The sequence below is a fragment of the Chiloscyllium plagiosum genome, unplaced genomic scaffold (assembly GCF_037043375.1).
Source record: "Chiloscyllium plagiosum isolate Xiang-an unplaced genomic scaffold, Cpla_swu_hap1 HiC_scaffold_31, whole genome shotgun sequence".
Classification (NCBI taxonomy): domain Eukaryota; kingdom Metazoa; phylum Chordata; class Chondrichthyes; order Orectolobiformes; family Hemiscylliidae; genus Chiloscyllium; species Chiloscyllium plagiosum.
In genome coordinates this window covers 86,385,879-86,400,511 of record NW_028270169.1, presented here as the reverse complement: position 1 = coordinate 86,400,511, position 14,633 = coordinate 86,385,879, and positions in this window count along the sequence as shown.

Below are 14,633 nucleotides of genomic sequence, written 5' to 3'. Positions count from 1 at the left end.
CGTGGATTGGTCAGATGGGCAGATCAATGGCAGATGGAATGTAAACCTGATAAATATGATGTGATGTACTTTGGAAGAAGGAACCAGACAGGGGAGGACTCAATGCATAGCAGCACACTAGGAAGCTCAGAGGGTGCTTCATCACACATCCCTGAATGTGACTGGACAGGGTAATACGTTAGTTAAGAAGTGGACCTTGGGTGCAGCAATTATTAATCGGGGCGGAGATAATAAGAGCTGTACACTGCTTTGGTTGGACAAAGATGGAGTACTGTGTGCAATTATAGGAACCACATTACAGCAAGGACGTGATGGTACAGAAAAGGTGTGCTGAGGAGATTCACCAGGATGTTCCCTGGGATGGAGCGCATCACTTATGGAGAGAGGCTGGATAAGCTCGGGTTGTTTACTTTGGAGCAGAGAAGGCTGAGGGGGACGTGATTCAGAAGGATAAGATTACTAGGGGCATAGAGAGGGGAGATAGACAGCAGCTGCTCCTTTTAGTCAGAGAATCAAGAACAATGTGAAGGGTTTGAGATTTAGTGAGGATTAAAAGATAGTTTCTTTTTACCCAGTGGGTGTTTGGGTCAGGAATTTAATTCCTGAGAGGAGAGTTATCACGGGAATCCTCACAGCCATTAAAAAGTGCTTGGAAGAACACTTGGAAGTGTCATAGCATTCGCAGCTATGGGCCTAGTGTAGGAAAGTGGGACCACTGTAGATCGTGCTGTATTTCTGTCAGTACCGCATACATGCACCTGCGAGTATATGGCTGTCCAAGGTCAATCATTGAGCAATATAAGGCAGGAATTGATGGGTCTCTGAAGAATATATTCACAAGCGTTATAAGAGTGAACTGTAATAGCTTGTCAAATTATGTTAATGTGAGAAGTATGAGAAAACAAGTGCAGCTTCCTTATAATCTGAAACCAGAGAATGGGGAATGGATAACAGGGAATTGGCAGAACTATGCAGCCATTACCTCAGTTCTGTCTTCACAGAACTTTCTAACAATACTAGGAAAACCAAATCTGGTGCGGAAAAATATCTCGTACATGGAACATAGAACATAGTAAGTACATGTTTCAGGAGAAATTATTGGTACTGAAAGTAATGGTCATAGACAACACTAACATACGTTTATGAAATGGGAATTATGTTTACGAAACAGATTTGGAGACAAATGAAAGAGAAGCAATGGATTTAAAACGTTTGGATTTTCAGAAAATGTTTGGTAAAGCTCACAAATGTAGTTTACAAAATCAAATCTTAGTGGATTTGGGCGAATATATGGCAATTGTTGTGGTTCTGTTCGCCGAGCTGGGTATTTGTGCAGCAGACGTTTCGTCCCCTGTCTTGGAGACATCCTCAGTGCTTGGGGCCCTCATGTGAAGCGCTTCTGCGATATTTCCTCCGGCATTTAACTGTCACCGTGCTAAATAAGACCAACTTCAAATGCATCTAGCCGCTCAAGTCTGGGTTTCCATAAGGTGCTGTGGGTCAGCAATAGCAGCAGCATTGTACTCATGGCCTGGCAGATCCCCCTCACAACAATTAACATCAAGCCAGAGAATCAACTTTGATTCAATAGAGAATGCAGGATAGCAGGAGCAGCACCGGGCATACCTGAAAATGAGGTGTCAGCCAGGTGAAGCCACCAACCAGGACAACGTGTGTGCCAAACAGCATAAGCAATAAGTGATCGACAGAGCTAAATGATCCCACAAGCAACCGTTCAGATCTAAGCTCTTCAGTCCTTCCACTTCTAGTTGAGAATAGTTATGGACAATTAAACAAGTCATTGGAGGAGGAGATTCCACAAATATCCCCATCCTTAATTATGGAAGAGCCCAGCACTTCAGTGTATAAGGTAAGGCTGATGCATTTGTAACAATCTTCAGTCAGAAATGCTGAGTGGTTGATCCATCTCGGCCTCCTTCAGTTGATCCTCAACAATTCAGTTACCAGTCATCAGCCAATTCGATTCAGTCCACGTGATATCCAGAAACGGAGACACTGGATACTCCAAAGGGTATACATGCTGACAACATTCTGGAAAAAGTACTAAAAACTTGTTGTCCAGAACTTGTCACTGCCCTAACTAAGCTGTTCCAATATCTTTACAACAACATTTCCCCGATTACATTGAAAATTACCGATGTATCTCCTATATCCGGAAAAAATAAACAGAACAAATCCAATTCGGCCAATTACCAATGGAAAGTGTCAGTGCTTTCAAGCAGGACCTGCTCAGCAATAACCTGGTCAATGACGCTCAGTTAGAGCTCTACCAGGGCCACTCAGCTCCTGACCTCATTACCTTTGTTCAAACATGTACAAAAGTGCTGAATTCCTGAGGTGGGGTGAGAATAACAGCCTTTTAAAACAAGGCTGCCTTCGACCAAGTGTGACATCAAGGGGCCTTAACAAAACTGGAATCAATAGGTATCAGGGGCAAACTCCCCGCTGGTTAGAATCATACCTGATACGTCGGAAGATGGTCATGACTGATACAGTTCAGTGAACTCAGCTCCAGGACAAGTCTGTAGGAATCCCTCGGGCAGTGGCCTCGGCCCAAACATATTCACAGCTGCTTCAGCAATGACCTTCCCTCCATTATAAGGTCAGAAGTGGGGTTGGTCGCCAATGATTGCACAATGTTCAGCAACATTTGTGGCCCCTCAGATACTGAAGCAGTCCATGTCCAAATGCGACAAGATCTAGACAGCATCCAGGCTGACAAGTGGCAAGTAATATTTAGGCCACACAAATGCCAAACCCTGACCAGCATCACTAAAATACAATCTAAACACGGCCCGGCTCCGTGGTATTCAATGGTGCTACCATCACTGAATCCACAGTGGACTGTAGCGGTTCAACAAGGCAGCTCACCATCACCTTCTCGAGGGCAACTAGGGACAGGCAATAAATGCTGGCCCAGCCAGTCACACCCAGATTCAGGAAATAAATATTTTTTAAAAAACTTAACCGAGGAAGGTTGCTTCGTTATCATTGGGATCGGTGCTCAGGCCTCAGCTGTTCACAATACCCATTAAACATTTGGTTTCAGGAATCAAATACAATATATCCCAACCTGCTGACAGAACTAAAGGATGTTGGATTGTGAGTGGGTGGGGATATTGCAAAAAGCTTCAAGGTGACTACGACAAGTGGTGTGAATGGGCAAGTAAGTGTCAGATGGAGAGCAATGTGGGTAGAGTTGACTGTGTGCCCGTTGGTGGGAACAATAGACTGGAAGCCGATCATTTGAAAATAGATTGTTTGAAACATGCTGATCTACACAGGGACATATGCTCCTGTTTGTTGTTTCCTTCTGAGCAGCCCTCCGAGGTCCCTGCAGCGCAGTGAGGTCTGAATCCAGAAGTCAATACCGGGCATGGCATTGGCACGCTGACCAGGGTACTTAGACCCACCAATTGGGGAGCTGTAACAGTGACAATGATCTGTATCTCCTTGTACACCAGTCACTGAAAGCAATATTGAAGGAAATGAAGCAGTTAGGAAGATAAATGATGTGCTGACCTTCATTTCAGGGGAATTTGAGTCCAGGAGTAAGGATTCTTACTGCAGCGGTACAGGGTCTAGTTGAGACCCCATCTCGAACATTGTGCTGTATTGTGTGCAGTTTTGGTCTCTGTACCTAACAAAGGACAAACCTGACATTGAGGGAGAGCAGCGAAAGATGACCAGACCGATCTCTAGGATGGCAGGCTTATTGTGGGACCAGTGTTTGGGGTTTAGGAAAATGGGTGGAGATCTCAGTGAGATATATAAAGCTCTGACAGAGTGAGACATATTGAAAGCAGGGATGATAATTCCCCAGGCTGTGGTGTCTAAAACAAGGAGCCACAGTATTAGATACAGACAGGCCATTCTGCATTGAGATGATAATAAATGTCTGCACTCAGAGACTGGTGAACCTGGGGAATGCGCTGGAACCAGGAAGCCAACACACTGAATATAAATACGGATTTAGAGACAGTAAAGGGATGGTGGGAGAGCAGGAGAACGGTATGGAAATAAAGGGCCAACCAATATTATGTTGAATTGGGTAGCAAATTCGATGGACCAAAGGGACTACTGCACTTCCTATTTTATAGCTTCCCAAGGTTAATCACATTAACAGATACAGCTCATATTTTAACAGATTACGATGTGAGGCGAGCTTTTCTGGGTGTTCAGTTTAATTAACAGAGGTGTTCAACTCCGCCTTGTAAATGTCCATCCACGCTAACCCCATTTCCCTGCAGTTGGCTCATATCCTTCTAGTCCTTTCCTATCTACATATTTATCCAAATCCGTTTGAAATGTCGTTAATGTACCGCCCAGAAGCACATCTACTTGCAGCTCATCCACGTACCAGCCTCTGTGTAAAGAAGTGGCCCTTCAGCTTCCCTTTTATTCCTTCCCCTCTCAACGTAAACTGATCCCCTCTGATCCTTAATTCTCTAAACCTTGGAAAAAGACTGAGAACATTCACCCTATCCATACCCTTCATGATCTCATACGTCTCGATAAGGTCCCCCCTCAGTCTCCTACAAGCTAAATAAAATGTCCTAGCTTGTCTAACCTCTCCCTATAACTCAGACCATTGGGTCCAGGCAACGTTCTTGCAAATGACCACTGCACTCTTTCTAATTTCATAACACCCTCCCCATAACAAGTTGACAAAAACTGAACACAATATTCCAAGTGCTGAATCACCAAAGTCATGTGTAACTGCAACATAAGTTCGCAACTTCTATACTCAATCTCCTGCCTGATGACGGCCAGTGTGCCAAAAACCTTCTTCACTGCACTGTTTCACTGTGACTGCACTCTTAGAGAACCGTGCACCTGAATGACAAGGTCTCTCTGCCCACTACACCCCTCAAGGCCCTCCCATTCACCGTGAAAATCGTACCTTGATTTGAGTTTCAAAAATGTCACACCCCACACTTCTATATTAAATTCCATTTCCCATTTCTCGGCCCATTTCCCCGCCTGGTTAAGATCCTGCTGCAATTTCTGATAAACTTCCTCACTGATCACGATACCACTTATTTTCGTGTCATCTGCAAACTTACTAATCATGCCCTGTATATTTTCAACCAAACCATAGATAATAAACAGCAATCGACCCATCCTCCGGTCTGACAAGCATCCTTCCACTAAACCCTCTACTTCCTCCCATCAAGCCAACTGTGTATCCAATTGGCTAGGTCCCCCAGCATTCCACGTGTTGGAACTTCCCAGAGCAGCCTGGCATGTGAAAACTTATCGAAGGCCTTACTGAAATCCATAGAGACTACGTCTACTGCTCTGTCCTCGCCAACCTTCTTGGTCACTTCAGCAAAGGACTCTAAAAAAATTGGGAGGCATGATCTCCCACTTACAAGTCTATGCTGACCGGTCCGAATCAAACCTTGTGAAACGTAATGGGTGCTATAAATGGTATGCTGTGCTTCATTGTAAGATGATTTGAGTACATAAGTAAAGCCATCTTCCTGCTGTTGTACAGCCTTGCTGAGAGAGCATTTGGAGCACTGTCTACAGAGTTGATCACCTTTGTAAGGAATGATCTCCATCCCACAGACCCGGACGATGGTAACATGAGGATAGTGTAAAGAAGCTGAGTGTTTAATCTGTAAAGCTGTGAGAGACGAAGAAATGGTGACGCTGAAACATCAGGAGTGGCAGTGATCACTTATTTCCATAAGAGACATTGATATGTTGAGAAATTCCATATCTTACCCAGGATTAATTTATATGATTTATTGTAACGTGTACCTCAATACAGGGAGACACTTTATTTATGAGCCGTGAAGGCAGATCATAATAAGCATGGCCAGACAGATTATAGTGTGGAAATAGTCTTGGAGAGAGGAAAGCATACTGGTTACACTGCAGTTGACAAGATCAACATGGATAAGATCAGGATTATTTTAACATAGAGAGTCTATTTATCTATCTAACGTGGCTTTCCTAATAGTTTATATGCCTTATTTAACTCCCCCCACGTTATTGTGCAGTCGGAGTGTGAACCTGTACTGAAGGTCAGGTTGGTCACAATCCATAACAGTAGCTACAATACCTTTCATATGAAACATGTAGCCATTCCCACCACCTTCCGCCCTACATAGAGAACACCAGGCTGGCTTCTCAGAGATGGAAGATGCCTTCTTGAGACTTCACACAAGACATATGGCTTCCCTCCTCACCGCGAGAAAACCACATTAAAGTCCCACGTGTGTATCATGAGCAACGGAGCTAAGCAGAACAACGTGGAGCAGTCTGTCTGTGCAGCATCTGCTCCACTTGTTCATCATGTTAGAGCATCAATCTGTAGACAGTGAGGACTGCTGATGCTGGAGATCAGAGTAGAGAGTGGTTTGCTGGAAAAGCACAGCAGGTCAGGCAGCATCCGAGGAGCAGGAGAATCAACATTTTGGGAATAAACCGTTCATCAAGAATCAGCATAAATTACCTCATTCTATCCCTGTATAAGTGTGTTGAGGGGGGAATGGCCTCCTCCTGACCCTGTATGAGTGGCTCAAGAGGCTGAATGGCTTCCTCTTCTTCCTGTGGAAGTGACTCAAGGGGCTGACTGGCTTCTTCCTCGTCTGATTGGACAGGACCAAGGGCCTGATTGGGTTACCCCTGGTTCCTGTTTGACAGCTCGATGTGCTGGCAAGTGTGATGGTGCTGCAGCTTTAAGAGGTATTTTTGTCCTGGTTTCTTTTAAGAAAAAGATTGAACTTTTGTTACCAAGCTGGCTAGTTAAGAACACTAGAGCAGACAGCTAGGGAGGCCTTAGGTTAATTTTAATGCAGCCTGAATGGGTGTGGCCAGCTCTCACAGATTAAGATCTCTGGGTGTTGGTTTCTCAGTAGCATCAGAAACTATTCGGGTCTCCACAGATCTGGAAGCTTCAGTGAATGCCTCCTTGCTGCTACTCTCTCTGAATTTTCTCTTGATGCTCTTTTTAATTCCTGGATTGGAGAAATGTTGTGACAATCTGCGTCTGAATATTCTTTTCTGCCAGGGGCTGTGATTATGGGATTTCCCTATATTGTAACAGTTCATCAGTAATAGTTCCTAGATCTATTATTCTGATAACTTGTTCAATTGAAATACGTTATTCTAAAGTCCTCTTTCTTTGGTTTTATTTTATCATTCGTGTTTAAGTAGCTGGTGTTTTGCTTCACAACGAGTAGTTTGACCAATCACATTGCATCTGGAACAGGCACTTTACATTTCCCTTAAAATAAGAAAACATTAGTGTCTAGGCTACAGCCTTCAAATATTTTCAAGGGGCTCTGGTGTGGTCCATCACACTAGGCTCTCTCTCTCTTCCTGAGTTATAGGCTGGAGGCACTGAATGGGCTGTCCCTGTTCTTCTCCAATAGTGTCAATGGGCTGAATGACTTCCTCATATTCCTGTGAAACCAGCGTGAGGTGCTGAAAGAACTCTTATTTTACTGTGGCAATGTGCAGTGCCAGGCAGTGCTGTTACATGAATGTTACAGACCCTTTAACATCACAAGCCTCAATGGAGTCCGTGTCTTGCTGCACATGGACGCAGACCAGTTCAGGAACTCAGGGGAGGGGGAGGAATCAAATTAATCTGAACATTGTGGAATCTTCAGTGACCATCCCCTCTTCAGATCTTATGCTGTGGAGGGTGGGGGCGGGGAGACATTGATGAAGCAGCTGAATCTGTTTGTGAAAGGGAAGCTACCCTGAGGATCTCGCACAGACTTGACCCAGGACTGAGATGATGAACTTCTTCCTTTGTGTCATGTTTGACCCCAAACACTGGAGAGTTTACTCTGATTCCCATGATGTCCAGTTTTGTTCAGTTCCTTGATGTCAACAGAAGGCAACCAGTGCCTTGATATCAGGGCCAGTCATTTTTACCTGAACTCTTGATTTGTTCATATCAATAAGCCATGATATAGGAGCAGCAAGTGTTTACTTCAAACAGGTGGTATTGAATGTCAGGATTACCGTTCTCAAGAGTGTTCGGGTAGCTAGGTGACTGAAATTATTTGAAGAGGAGGTAGATGGATATTGACCAGTCAGAGAGTTGAGGGCTATGAAGAATTGGGTATGAAAGAGGATTTGAGACCAAGAGCAGATCAGTCATGATTTTGCTGAAGGGCAAGGCAGGCTTGGGGAGTGAATGACTTACCCCTGTTTCTGATGTTCTCGCATTCTGTTATTGGAAAGTTAGTGGGTGTTATTTTCATGAATGTTATGTTTTTGAATATTGCAGTCAGGAAGAACAGATGATTTTGTGAGCCATCTCTGGTTGAGGTATATGGGCTGTATTCACAGTGAATCTGGCTCTAAAATATGACCAACAAAATGAAGCACAAGTTGCAGAGAGGGTAAGATCTGTGAAGAGAGATGAGGGGCCTCTTTCATACCCGTGCCTGAATATTCCAATTACATTTCCCAAATCACTTCAAAACGTGTGTGACAGTTTTGAGAGGCTGAATGGTCTCCTCGGTTTCTGTGCACAAGGTTATAGGAGTAAGTAGCCTCCAACTGCTCCTGTCTAACAGGTATGAGGGTCTAAATGGAACGCAGGAACATGGGACTGAGGAGCAGGAGTGGGTCATTAGATACTTTGAGCCTTCTCCACCAGGCACTACGTTTGTAGCTAATCAGGTTCTGGTCTCAGCCCCACTTTCCTGCCTGTGTGCCATTATGCGTGACTCACTTCTCTGTCAAATATTTAACTAATGCAGCTTTCAATCAATGTGAACATAGAGACACGATGAACTTCCAGTGAAGAGAATTCTGACTTCAAAGGTCCTTTCAGAATTTTTCATCATCCCTCTTATAGAATCAGAGAGTCATGCAGAATGGAAATAGACCCGTTAGTCCAATCTGGTCACTCCGATCAGATATCAAATCTGATCGAGTCCCACTTGCCAGCATTTGGCCAATATCCCTCCTCTTTCAGATACGTTTTAAATGTGCGATTTTAACCGCCTTCACCACTTCCTCTGACAGCACTTTCTGTACACACACCACTCCCTTTGTGAAACATTTATCTTCAGGTCCCTTCTAAATCATTCACCCTCTCCCCTTCAACCTATGCCCTCTTGTTCTGGACTCCCCTATCCTGGGAAGCAGAGCATGGCTGTTCAGAATATCCATGCCCCTGCTGGTTTTATAAACCTCTATAATGTCACCCCTCAAACTCTGACACTCCAGGAGGAATCACCTCAATGTAATCAACCTCTTTCTCCAGCTCAAACCTCCAGTCCTGGAACATCCGTGTAAGTAATTTCTGCAGAAAACTGAATTGCATGTAGTATTCTTAAAGTGGCCTCACCAACATCCTGTACAGATACAACATGCCACCGCAACCCCTATACTCAATGCTCTGACTGATTAAGGCAAATGTGCCAAATTTTTTCAGCACCACTCTGTCTACCTGCGACTCCACGTTCAAGGAACAATATACCTGCAGTCCTAGATCCCTTTGTTCTACAATACTTCCCAAGACCTTACCATTAAATGTATAATTTCTGCACTGATTTGCCTTCCCAAAATGCAAAACCTCGTATTTATCTAAATTAAACTTCATCTGTCACTCCTTGCCACTTTGTCCCATTTACTTGTGGTCTGGTACTCTGAGATAATCAACTACACCACCTTTCTGATGTCATCTGTAAACTTACTAACTATTGCCACTATATTCACATCTAAATCCTTTACATAAAGGATGAAATGCTGTGAACTCAGTCCTGATTCTTACAGAACACTGCTGCTCACAAGCCTCCAGTCTGAAAAATACCCCTCTTCCTTCAAACCAATTGTGACTAGATTCTTATGTATCCCATGTGACTGAAACTTAATAATCTGTCTCCCAATCAGAATGAAATACTAGCGTTGAAGAGAGGCTGAGTAGGTTAGGTTTATTTTCACTAGAAAAAAGGAGATTGAGGGGAGACCTGATTGAGGTTTACAAAATCATGAAGGGTATAGACAGGGTGGATAGAGAAAAGTTTTTTTTTCCCAGGGTGAAGGATTCAATAACGAGAGATCGTGCTTTCAAAGTGAGAGGTGGAATGTTTAAGGGGGATACACGCGGTAAGTACTTCACACAGAGTGTGGTGGGCGTTTGGAACACGTTGCTAGCAGAGGTGGTAGAGGCAGGCACGGCAGATTCTTTTAAGATGCGTCTGGACAGATGCATGAGTAGGTGGGGAGCAGAGGGATATAGATGCTTAGGAATTGACCGAGAGATTTAGACAGTACATTTGGCTCAGGTTTGGAGGGTGAAGGGCCTGTTCCGGGGCAGTAAATTTTCTTTGTTCTTTGTTCTTTAAATGAACACCTTGCTGAATTCCATATAGACAATGTCTACCAAACTGCCGTCATCAATCTTCTTTGTCACCTCTTCAGAAAACTCAACCAAATTAATGAGACATGATTTCCTATGCAGAAAGCCACGTTGTCTATCCCATCAGTCCTTACCTTCCCAAATGTATGTAAATCCTGTCCCTCAGAATCCCTTCCAACAACTTATCCACCACTGACATCAGGCTCATCGGTCTATAGTTCCCCAGCTTTTTGGTTCACTGTTTCCTTTTCTAGTCCCACTCCTCCACTGCTCACGACAAATGTCAAATATAACCAGGTTGGTGATATGGCCGATGATATCGGCCTCAGACTGGGCCAGGGTCAGTTTTAGGAACAAGTCAGGCTAGTTTTATTTGAATCTGCTAAAATAGCACGTTTATGACCCAGAGCAATGTTACTCAAACTATGATGGAAAGATGAATGGCAAAGTTTTGGGTATTGCAAATATATAATCAATATTTCCCTTTCAAAAAAAAAACACTGACACACGCACACACACATAAACAAATTCTCTGCAATTTTAACTTGAAAGAACTTTGTCCGGATATTATTGTAACTCATGCCAAAAGGACAAATTGAGAGATTGTCCAAAATATGATGCTCGTTCTGAAGATATTCTACTCACACAAGCTGCTAGCAATGGGATTTCATCCAGTAACAATCGGATGGGGCTGAATTCCCCTTGCATTAGGCAGTGAGGCATTCCAATGAATTCCAGTCAGGGATCTCCCAAAAGGTGGCACAGTGGCTCAGTGGTTAGCACTGCTGCCTCACAGCAGTAGGAACTTGCGTTTGATTCCAGCCTCGTACGACTATCTGTGTGGGGTTTGCACATTCTTCCCCTGTCTGGGTGAGCTCCTAACGGGTGCTCCAGTTTCCTCCACAGCTCAAACTGTGTAGGTTAGGTGGATTGCTCATGCTAAATTGTTTGTAGTGTTCAGGGATTTCTAGGTGAGATGAATTAGTCAGGGGTAAATGTTGGGGAACGGCTCTGAGAAGGTTACTCTTTGGAAGTTTGGTATGGACTTGTTGGGACGAAGGGCCTGTTTCAACCCTGCAGGGATTCTACAAAAATAAGAATGGTAACGATGACTGTAGAACTTTTTTTTAGCTTGCACACATTGCTATGATGAGGAATAATGAAGGAGAGAGAGTGCAATACGCCATTCCTTCTTGGGCAGATTACATTTTCTCTCTCTCTGAGCTGAATCACACAGTAATGCCATCCTCGCCCAAACTGGACCATGTGAGGTTTCCTTGTACATTGTTCAAACTATGTTTCCATCACATTCCCTGTTCCATGTAGGTACATCTTTGCTGCTGTCATGCACAGAGCCATACCCTTAACAGAAAATGGTCTTGGTCTATTTGAAATATGTTTACATGGCTCTGCGTCATTAAAAAATAAAATGTTTAATTGATTCAGAATACCTGTGTTAAAATGAATGCATTTTTAAAAGAAACACAGAAATTGCTGGAAAAGCTCGACAGTTCTGTCAGCATCCAGATGCCTTTTATATGTTGTACAAGCCTCCACCACTTCCTCTGGCAGCTCATTCTATACACAAACCACACTCTGTGTGAAACGGTGCCCTTTGGGCCTCATCAAAACCTTTCCCCTCACTTTCAACCAATGCCCTCTAGTTTTGGACGTCCCTAACCTGGGAAAAAACCCTGACTACTCACCCTATCCATGAGCAATTTGATTTTATAAACCTTTACTGCTGTGAAATGTGACTCCAATCAACATGAATGGCTGTTCATTCAATCATCCTGGACCTAAATTCTGAACCTCAATGCTGACACCTCTTCCTTCTCCATCAAGTCACAATTCAAAATCCATTTTAATCAGTTTGTTCAGATGAATCATGAGACACTTCTGTGGGCTTTACATCTAGACCTTTGTGCCCGGAGGTAGGGACACTAGCATCACTCAGCAATACCCATAAAGCTGTAACAGTATTCTACTGTGTGTTTCTTCATCAGCCTGTTCTGACATGATGTGACATACCTCTGCAACAGGCAGGATTTGAATCCAGGCCTTCTAGTCCAGAGATAGGAACACCACCACACAAGTTCAAGAATTGGAATCAAATCCGGAGTTCTTGCTCAGAGACAGGGTTACTACCCACTACACAGCCGTACCCAAATTTTGGGTCATATTTTACTGCCCACTTTCAGCTTGGTGTGGATTTATTATAATCAGGTTACCATTACTGAACTACAAAAAAACATTTTGTATTGTTAAACAAATGCAAGATATTTGTCTCAACTGTAGGATATTGAGTGTACGTGGTGTGCTATCGAAAGTAACTATGAACATCTTTAATCGCTATTATCTGTAGTCTGCAATATTAGGGAAAGAAATCCTGCAGACACACTCTGCCCAATGAAGGGTCTCAAATGGATCTTTATTTTTGAACACCAGAGACGAAGGAAGAGCTTAATTTTCTGTCTCAAAACACCCACCACTAATATCCACCTCTAACATGCGACTGCCCTCTTCCTAAAACAAAGAAATGATACCAGGCCGCTGATTACTGTCCAGCCTCTCCTCCCCACTGACTGTGTCCGCAATCTGTCCCACCTCCCCCTAACCACACAAGGCAAACCAAGCTCAGGGTCTTTGTGAAAATCAAGGCCGGAGTGTGCAGGCATCCTGGAGAGGGGGAGGGAATCTTAAAATTAAACGGGGAAGGTGAGGAGGTGGTAATATCACTCACTGGGCTGAGGAGTGGCAGATGGAGTTTAGTTTGGATTAATGCGAGGTATTGGATTTGGTAAATCAAACAAGAGCAGAACCTATACAATTAAACGTAGGGCCTTTGGCAGTTTTGTAGAACAGAGACAAGGCCGTCAGGTATAATTCTTTAAAATTTGCACCTCATATAGATAATGTGATTAAGAAGGTGTTTTGCACACTTGTCTTCATTGGTCAGACCTTTGAGTATCGGAATTGGGACGTCATGTTGTGGTTGTACAGTATATTGGTGGGACCTCTTCTGGAATACTGTGTCCAGTCTGGTCACCCTGCCCGCTTATTCCATTGGCACACCACCCTCTGGGTGAAAAAGCTGCCTCTTAGGTCACTTTTAAATGTTTCCACTCTCACCCGCAATCTATGGCCTCTAGTTTTGGACTCCCCTACCTTTAGAAAATACCTTGACTATTCATTTTGATATTATTGACCTTGATATTATTAAGCTGGAGAGGGTTCAGAGGAGATTAACCTGGATGTTTCTGGGAAAGGAGGGATAGGCTGGGATTCTTTTCACTGGCGAGTATGAGGTTAAGTAGTAACTTTACAGAGGTTCGTAAAATAATGACAGGTACAGAGAAGCAGAAGGGCTGATGTGGATTCAAAACTGAGGAATATTTTAAGATGCAAGGAAAAAAATTTACAAAAGTCATGACAGGTAATTATTTTAGACAGAAGCTGGCATGTGTGTGGAATGAACTTGCAGAGCAAGTGGTGAAAGCAGGGACAGTTAAAAAGTTTAATCGACGTTTGGATGAGTACATGGATAAGACATCAGTTTGGATGGTGCTGTGAGCAGCTGCCCTCTCCCACCCTCTCTCTGAATGAATCCCTGTTGGTTTTCACCTTCTGCCAATGCCTGTGCAGTGGCGTGTGGAGGCCAGCAGAGGGTGACATTGCATAACTTTAAGCACCACAGAGACTGCCAGACCTGCCCCACACAGAGACACACAGATACACACGCAGGAATGGTTAGGACACGATGTGAAGCTCATTCTGTAACTTAAATGAAACATAAAGAAATACTCAATTCGCCTCGTAAACTGTTAAGATATGAAGGACAGAGAACTCCCAAATTCCACTGTTTAAATAAAAACATCAATTTATTTTTTACCTCTGAAAGTGAACATTTTACATCAACTATTCACAATTCTGGGACCCTTTTTTCTCTTAGCTGCTTATATCCCGACTCCAGCTCTATAGTAATATATTGTGTCTGGATCTGCCATCCTCTGATATCACAGGTGCTTGTCAGCTCTCAGTTCAGAACAGCATTCACCCTCGTTTAAATGTAGAGTACACACTTTCAACTTCATCACATTATACCCTGATGAATATAGTTCCTTGGAGCCTATCCGGATTTATTTTGCTCTGTGGTTTGTCAATATTTCATTCGCTCCGTTTGGTGTGTGTCAGGATTTTTGTTGCTCCATTGACAGCATGTCATTATTCGACCCCGTCCACAGGAATATATCAGTATTTCACTTGCTCA